We start from the raw sequence: 9,386 nt of genomic DNA on the forward strand, positions 1-9,386 counted from the left end.
ACTCTTGCTGCCTGTTGGCAGCTTCTGGACTGAATTTGGTATCATAGGTATCTACCTAGGAGGCCGCAAGGAGAGCGCCATGGTGAGAGGCCTGGGCTGCAGGTCCCGAGTCCGGGGCAGTTCTTCCTCAGCATCATTGGCTGTGTGACAATGGACCCGTCTCTTTAGCTGAGTGCGCCCGTCTATGGGAGAGAGGTTAAAGGCTTGTCGGAGAGGAGTCTCTGTGTGGAAGTCTGACTTGGGTCTGCCTGATTTATTATTCATTCATAGAATTTATTATTCATCCATTGAAAAGTGTGTGTTGAGCAACAGTTATGAGCAAGTCATTGTGCCAGACGTGGGGGTAGCAACAGTTATTGAGCAATCAGGGAGGAGAGAGTGTAAACAAGTAATCACTAGTGTGGTTAAGTCTATAAAAGGAAAGCAGAAGGGTGCACTAGGAATATCTGAAAGGGAGAACAATAAATGAGGACCAAAAGTGGAATAATTAGTGCTCAAGTATGGGATGCACTGTTACATCTATTGTCATCCAAAATGCAGAAAGATTTCATCCACAAGGCTGTTAACTACAGTATTATTTATAAAAGCAAGATGCTGGAGATAACCTAAGTGCCCAACCACAGGGGAATAGTAAAATAAATTATGCTAAGTTGTTGTGGCATATAATGGAATCACTTAAAATGTTGTTTATGATGCTATGGGGAAAATGTGAGCAAATGTGTAAAAAATGCAGGTCATGGGTTGTGCAAGCAGTGTGAGCTCACATGTATATGGAAACATGATGGAAGCATGATAAGGGAAGATCCTAGGTCAGATCTGAGTTATGGTGGAAATGATGAGTAATTTTTTTCTCTTAGTTTTAAAATTTTTCTTTCATTTCATAAATTCTCTAGTGAAATAAGTAAAAAGTAACAAACAAAGCCTTCTGGGCTTTCAGCTATTTGTGAATAATATGACCATTTACATGCTAGTAAAGGTTATAGAAGGGAGTTATAAGGAATAACCAGGTCTTATAAGCCTAGAAGAACCCTATAACTTATAACACCAAAAGAAACATTTACTGTCACAGAAAATTAGACAGGTCTAAAGGGTGTCAATTCAGTGCATTCTCTGTGAGTCTATGAACGAGCACTTGACGTGTGCCAGAGGCTGCTGTAGGAGCTATGTAATGTTACCTCCTAGGGCAGGCACCAACATTACCCAATTTATAGATTTGGTAACGGAGACTGAGATTTGTAACTCTGTCAAGGTCATACAACCACTGAGTAGTTGAGTAGTTGATTCAAAGCTCATGCCTTCATCATAACATTGCAACGCCTAAGAAAAACTCTGTAGAGAAAGAAGTGGAAGTTAACCTCAAAGGATGTGCAGAGACACAGGAATGACCACGCCTAAGAATATGGGGGTGTCTAGAGCAGGTGCTTTTTGCATGCTATCAGGGGCTGCTCTGGGCTACAGGCATGGAGCTGTGTGGCATTACCCCTGAGCCCTGGGTAAACTCATTCAGTGAGGGTTTGCTGAGTCCCTGCTACACACCACACAGTGTATGTGAGGCCCCTGTTCTTAGCGAACTTGCAGGCTGCTGAGAAATAGGGACACTACATAGGAAACAAAGCAATCTGTGAAGGAAAGGGACATTTCAGTTGGGGGAAATGAATGGCTATAAACGTATCAACAGCATGTGTATGTCCATGCTGGCCTGGCCTAGCACTGACTCTGCCACCCAGGTTAAAGGTTGACTTTCAACTTGACATTTGGGTTCCCTTTGCAGACAAGCTTCAGAACAAACCAAGAGATTGTTAATAGTAAACGAGACTTAAATCATCCCCCAGGCTGACAGAACTTCATCTGAGTCTCCGTTTCTTAGTCTTTAAAATGGGGGTAGCACTGTCTATTTGTAGGGCTGCCTCAGGAGCGAAAGGGATATGGCACAGGCAGAGTTGAGCCTGATGCCTGGCATGTAGAAAGTGCTCGGCAAGCTTGGCCACTCCTGTTGCTTTAGGGGTCAAAATGTTAAGGGGAAGGATGTACTAAAGGAACTCTGCAGAGTTCTGTGGACTTCACTCCCAACTCCAGCTTTCTGGACTCCACTCTCTACTTCAGTGATTGGAAACTACAACTCCCAGCAGCACCAGGGAGAGAACTGCGAGGACCCAAGGGCGGAGCTAAGCAGGCATTCTGGGACTTGGGGGATAAATAGAGCGCCATTTTGTCCAATGGTCTCTCTTGCTCGGGCAACGGGCAACCGTGGCGCTTGGGACTGCAGAGATTGGAGACTGGAGGCTGGGAGCTTTCAGTTAGTTTGTTATCAGAGCTCCAAGTCAGTGGAGCCAGTAAGATATTCCGGTTACTTTGTATCCCTCTCCCTTTCTCTGGGTTGTTTCCTTTTCTTTTCCCCTTTTGCAAATAAACCCATTATTGACCCTCTTGTATGTGTCTGCAATACAAGTGAATTTTAAGCGTGTGGGTGAGGCTCCACAGACAGGCAGCCCAGTTCACACTGGGGTGCCCTGTAACAAAAAGACAAAAAAGGACAATTTGAGAGAGGGAAGTTGTGATTTAGAAACATGGCATTGCTTTCCCCTTGGCTGATATGGACACAAACTCTTTAGTACTGTTGGTCTCTGGTACCTACTGGAGTGATGCGTGTTGGACATAACCTATGTTACTGCACTGGCATCTGTTATGCTTTATGATGATGATGATGGTGAAGAAGATGGTGATGCCATTGGTAATCTGTAAATCTTTATCCCATTCATGTAGTTTCTGTCCTTCTCATCTTTCAAAATTGTCTTTGCAAACAAAGCCACACAGATGACCACACATTCCTAAGAACTTCTCTAGCCAGAGCATCGTTGCTTGCTGTGGTCCAGCTTGGGCAGGACGATCATGGAGACTTCAGATCCCTGCACAATGTCTACCACTCAGGACCACCAGCTTGGATAAGCCTGAGGCTGACCCAGCAGACGGTCAGCAAACATTATTCACATGGCCTGAGTAGATCCAGGGAAGGCAAATAAACCAATCAACGTGCACAGAAAAATGACTGGAAGGAAATTTCCTATATGACATAATTATTACCTATAGTTCATTGCGACTAAGAATTGCTTTGTAATCACTCTCATGATATTTGTGTCTTCCCTCTAACCTTTCTAAGATGAAGCTGCATTATGCTTATAATGTGGAAAAATCCTTTTATGTATAAAGCAAACATTCATTCATTGATAGAAAGTGTGACTGTTTTCCATTGCTCAGAAAACAGACTGTTGAGCACTCTCTGAAATTGGAATAGGAAGGTAGAGATGTCTGAAGATATTTTTGCTCTTAGCGCATTTCATCTGTTGAGTACGTTGCATCAACCTCATCCTGAAAACCTGTTCACCTCTTATAAGCAGGGGGACTTCAGGTCCCCCTGAAGTGACAAAACTGCTAGTCAGGTTCATAAAATCCCAAGTGTGAAGATGTTTTGGGCAACAGATTCCAAGTGGGTGTGAGGAGTTGTTGGATTTCTTCCCATGCCTTCTGGCCCGCTTCCCTCCAAAGTAGGTGGGTTGCTAGCAAGCATCATTCTCTCCTCACCTGTAATCTTTGGGGTTCTCTAGCAGGAAGGATAACCATTGCTAGGGAGGACTGTGGGCGAGAGCCAGGAGAATGCTGCCAGGGGCCACGCAAAGCAGCTGGGCCGACTCAGTCTCTGATGGCGCGTCTCCTATCAGCCCATTTGTGCACCCCAGTGTCTGCCTGGGACAGGAGCCCCGACTCAGGAAGCCAGGCAGAGCCACTCAGCGCCCCTGAACCTCAGCCCGAGCCTCTCCTCCCCTAGTTCCATCACATAATTTCTCATAGTGGGAAAGCAGGTTGTGTTTATTTAGATAAAGATATATTACTATAATAGAATTACTAATTACGTCCAACAACTTTTTCCTTAAACAAAACACTCCGTGGTTGGGGCTGGAAAGCATTAGTGAGAGGAGGAGGAGGAGGAGGAGGAGGGAGGAGGATGGAGGCGTGTTTTTCTTTCCCCCTGATTGATGATGGTGTGATAATCTTGGCCTGCTCACAAGTTGCTCTTTCCCGTGGATAACTGGATCCTGCTTTGCCAGCTCTAATTTGAAGCAAATTTTTCTCTCACTGATCTCCTCCTCCGCATTAATGTTTATTAAAAGTCAGCCACAGCAGAGGCAGATGCCTCCAACACTGGCCCCCACCCCGGCCAATTCCAGGTTATTGTGAGGCGGTGGGAGTTCCTACCTCTGCTTTGCTTTGACAAAGCATGTGCAAAATAGAAGGATGAGAAGGGAATCTAACTCCCTAGTGAAGCCAGTGCGGAGCTGGGAGACAATGCAGAGCTGGGAGTTGCTGGTCGTGCAGATGTCACATAAGGACAGAGCAATACAAAGAATCTTACAGGCCGAAGTCCTTTGGGGGAATATGAGGATAAGAGACCGAGTCCTTGGGAAGCAGGAAGCATCGGGAACCACGGCCAGCTATCCCGTCCCCCTGCCTGCCCTGTCCCTTCCCTCTCTCCCTGGCAGGCTTGTCCCCGCAACGTCCTACTCATCAGTCACCGTCTTAGGTTGGGTCTCCCATGAGCCAACCTGGGGCCAGCGTGTAAGTGCATACAGGTGCCTTAGGAAGGGCCCCCAGGACAGACAGCTAACGGAATGGGGGAGTGAGAGGGGAGAAGGAAATGAAGGTCAGGCCCAGTTAGAGAGGAGCCTACGTTTAAACGTTCTCATTCTGATACCGTTCAATGGAGAGATTTACTCTCTGTCAATGACTATGTGTCAAGTGTGCATCACTGATATCTGAGAGTCTGTCTTGGGACTCTCTCTTAGGCGTTCATGTGGATTATTTAGCAAAAAGGAATAAACCCTGCACTAGGAAGTAAAAGACTTGGTACTGGTCTCAGTGTGGCCACTGAGAGATGTCAGAGCTGGGAGTTGCTGGCCCTCCTTAGGGAGTCTAAATTTCCTTCTAGAAAGAAAGGGAATGAGAGTTGGCAGTTCCTCAGGACCACTATCATGTGAAATTTTTCTATTCATTTTTGAAAAAAAAAAACAACCAAACTAGGGTCCATTGGTGGCCAGCTCTCTGTTGGCAGCTGGGCTCACTCTGATTGGAAATCTATGAGAGGCAGTCTAGGTCCCCAGGATTGAGGATTTGGGGGTGTTCATTCTCTGAGTTCTGTCTACCTGTGGCTGAAGCCTGCTACTGAGCTATTAGCTCCCAGGCACACGAGAGAGAGAGAGAGAGAGAGAGAGAGAGAGAGAGAGAGAGAGAGAGAGAGAGAGAGAGCCCATTATTGCTCATTAGCTACAAATTCATCAAAGACCAATATCTGGCTAGATTCCTTAGATAAAAAAAATATGATATTTTTTTCTTCTGAAAGAAACAGGAGTAGTCTCTCTCTTCATTTGCAGATTTGAGTTACACAAATGAATAAATTAATTATTAAATTAAAGCCCCTCCACAAGAACAACTCTTCTTCTCCAACATCATCCTTTCTTCATTCATCTCACAACTATACATTAAGCACTTTCTATGTACCTATCAGCACACTTTGCACTAGGAAGTTTCACAACAATAAGGTATGGTACCACACTCAAAAAATTTAGGAGAGATGGTAACATTAAATAAAATTTGGTCTTGGTACTCTTGGCCTGCCTTACACATGTCTGTGGGGGGAAGATGTGATGTCTGCTCTGCTCCCGTTTTCCCACTTGGCACAACTGAAAATCCTGGACATTATCTACGTGGCAAATTCAAGAATATTTTGCAAGGAGGAAGAAGGTCAACTGTTTAGGGTGTCAAAACCTGAGGATGACAAGTGATGAGTTCCTTTGTGTTTTCTGTCTCACATATAAACTAGACATGACCCGGGGAAGCCACCACCTAAAAAGACCAGTGCTGGGTCTTTGTAGCCCAAGGAGACACAGAGAACTTTGAGACAGTAACTATTCACTTCAGTCAAATACCACAGAGAAGACTGTGGTTACACTTCCATCTATGCCAACAAAGGCTGAATGGGGAGCCTGGATTTCCATCCCAGTAGGTTACAATAAGGGGCCCCCCAACCCCCACTGAAGCGGTGTTGGAGAAGGCCAAATAGGGGCTAGTAGCTCACCCTGGTCAGTCCTTAATGGACAGCATGGCCCCTACTGTCATCGTGCTGAGGGCGAGTCAGAATCCTCACCCAGCAGTAACAAGCTACTCCTGGACTTCTACTTCCACCTGGCAGTAGAGACAGCCCCTTTCTCCTGCCAGAGCACTGCCACAAAAAGTCATGTAAACTAGGGCTTAAATAAGATCCAGAGTTTAGAACTGATTACAAAATGTTCCATATTTCAATCACCTAAAACAATACTGAAACCAAGAAGGTGACAAATTGAGTAGAAAAAAGGAAAAACCAATCGATGCTAATATGAAGACTGTAGCTATGTTAAAATTGTCAGACTGAGGCTTTTAAAGAAACCACGATGAAAATGCTCCAGCGAACAAATATACACATGCTTGAAACAAAATTAAGAAAGAAAACCTCAGGAACATTCTCACTGAAGAAAAGATGAAAGAACCGTCAGCTTGAATTCCTACATCCAGGGGACACAGCCACTTTCTTGAATGAAGGGGAATTTTCAGGTGAAGGAACTAGATAATCTGTCATGAACAGTCGACCCTAAAAGAAAGACAAAAGGAACTTCTCTAAATAAAAAGGAAAAGATAAAGAAAAATCATTGAAATGTAAGAAGGAAGGAAAGAATGTGTTGAGGAAAAATATAGGGAAACAATAGATTTTTCTTCTTATCATTGGAATTCTAACTTATGTTTGATGGTTAAAACAAAAATTATAACTGTCCAATGTGGTTAATATAGAGGAACTATTTCAGCTTATTATAAACAGAAAGGTAAAGGGGCATAAGTAGAGATAAGGTTCTTGCAATTCACTTGAATTGGTAAATCTCTGAAACCAGCAGAGTAGGGTGATGTGTAGGAACTTGGTCCCAGGTCAAATATTCTCCTTTTTTCCTGAAATCTGCTGTGTCTAAAAGGGCCTGGAAACCTGAACTCTGGGCCATGGAGGGTTGGCAGATGGCCATCCATAGTCAGTACTGACAGGATGCTTAGACTGGCACAGCTCCCCACCGATTGCTCCATGAGACAGTGGTGTTGCTGACTATCACTGTATTTGCTGTTATTAAGGACCAACATCATTCAGGAAGTGACAAACTAGCATCTGGAGTCTCTGCCCTTCTGGAAGGAAGACATTCTTGAGGAACTCAGACTAGGTAAAGACAACTGTGCAGTCACTTTTAATACAGGGCAGTTTAGAGACCACGTGTCAGATGCATGAAAACCAGAGGCATCCATTGAGAGCTAGAAGGATGCTGCTTCTTCTGGAGTGTGGAGTAGACACATTCCAAGGAAGATGAAACACAACAATTAAAATGTGTTGACAGATAAAGATAAAATTTTTAAAAAGATTTTATTTATTTGTGCATACAGAAATGGACTACAGCCAGAGGTGCAGGGGTGGTAAGAGGATTCACCAGAGACAGAGTGGGGAGCAGAGCAGGCAGATCAATGCTGAGGGGAGCAGTGGGTGAGACAGGAGAGGTCTGCTGCGCCATGTGGGTCACCTCTGGGGTGGGGATGGAACTTGCACTGAGGCGGCCACAGCTTGGCTTAGCTTCACACTATGAGCTCTAAGCTGCTGTGCCACCAGGGAGGGCACAGATAAAGATAAATCTGATTGCAACAAAATTAAAAGCGTGTGTACGTCAAAGGGCATTCTGAGCAAAGTGAAAAGACAAGCCTGAAAATGGAAGAATATATTCACAAATCATGTATCTGATAATGGGTTAATGCGTGAAGAACTACAACTCAATAATAAACACACAACAGATTAATAATTAGGCGATAATTAGGCAAGGAAGTTATGCAAATGACCAACAAGGACATGGAAAAAACATACACCATCACTAACCACAAGAGAAATGCCAACCAAATCCACAGTGAGACACCAGTTTGGATCTCTTAGAGTGGGTGGTATCAGAAAAAAAAAAAGTAACAAGTGTTGGTGAGGATGTGACAAAAGTAGAGCCCTTGGGCACCAGTGGTGGAAATGGAAAGTGAGAACAGTATGGAATTTTCTCAAAGTATCAAAATATCATATATGGCTGGCCTAGTGACTCCACTTTTGAGAGTATATCTAAAAGAATCGAAAGCGGGACTCAGAGATATTCAGCAATTTTATCCACAACACTCAAAAATAACTCAAGTGTCCATCAGAAATGAGTGGAAAAAGAAAAAAAATGACCTACTTTTTTGCCTTAAGAAGAAAGGATAGCTTGACACTGGGCAATACATGCGTGCATCTTGAAGTCATGCTGATGAAGGTAAGTCAGCCACAAAGGACATGAATGTCGCCTTTGTGACTTGTGAGCATTCAAGTTCAGAGATAGAGAGTAGAATGTTGGTTGTCAAGGGCTGGAGGGAAGTAAAAATGGGGATTATTTTTAAATAGGCACAGAGTTTCAGCTGGGGAAGATGAATGGTATACCACCATGGGAAAGCCATTGAAAATGGTTAAATTTTAAGTGTTGTGTTATGCATAGTTCACTAGAATACAAAAAGCAAGTTAATATTTCCAGAAAGATCTAGTCTTTACCAGCCAAGTCAGAATGCAAAATGAAGTGACTGCTACCATAATATATTTCAAAAATCCATCAGGAGAATGAAAAACAGTTTCAGGCAGCTCTTGAAGATGCTTTGAAGGCAGATTCCATTACTTAGGGAAATCTAGAACTCATTTTATGAGAAGCTGAAGGAATGGAAAGGACAGTGAATAAGCGTTCTGTACGGGAGAGAAGAATATTAGAACATGCCAAAGAAAGTCGGGCCACATATCTGGATGGATACCTGGGATATTTGAGATTGGGGTTCTGAGCCTGCTGGACTCAGCATGGGGGGAGGTTGGGGTTCACTAGCAAGCAAGAACCACACAGAAGGTGCCTCAATAAAAGGAACTTTGAATAAATGCTATGGCTGAATTAAATCATATTTAGAAGCTCTTGAAGAAAAAAAAGTTGTATATACACTAAATTAACTGAATGTTAAAATACCTGATATCCTTAAAATAAGGTGAAAATTTTCCAAACTGACATAGGTTTCCTGCAGTCAGTAAAAAGAAAAAAAAAATCTCATCAAATATCTGATTTAGAGTATTTATCCTGCAAAAGTAGAAAAGAATCCTTTGTAGCAGATGACAAGACCAGCAACGCAAGCAGGGAGCTGGACCCCGTAACTTGCAAGGGGAGATTTTTTCAGAAAAATTTGAAAGCAAACTGGTTGTTATGGAAGCCAACTTATTTCCCATGAGACAAAAG

This window comes from Condylura cristata, unplaced genomic scaffold (genome assembly GCF_000260355.1).
Source record: "Condylura cristata isolate star-nosed mole 26May11 unplaced genomic scaffold, ConCri1.0 scaffold00022, whole genome shotgun sequence".
Classification (NCBI taxonomy): Eukaryota; Metazoa; Chordata; class Mammalia; order Eulipotyphla; family Talpidae; genus Condylura; species Condylura cristata.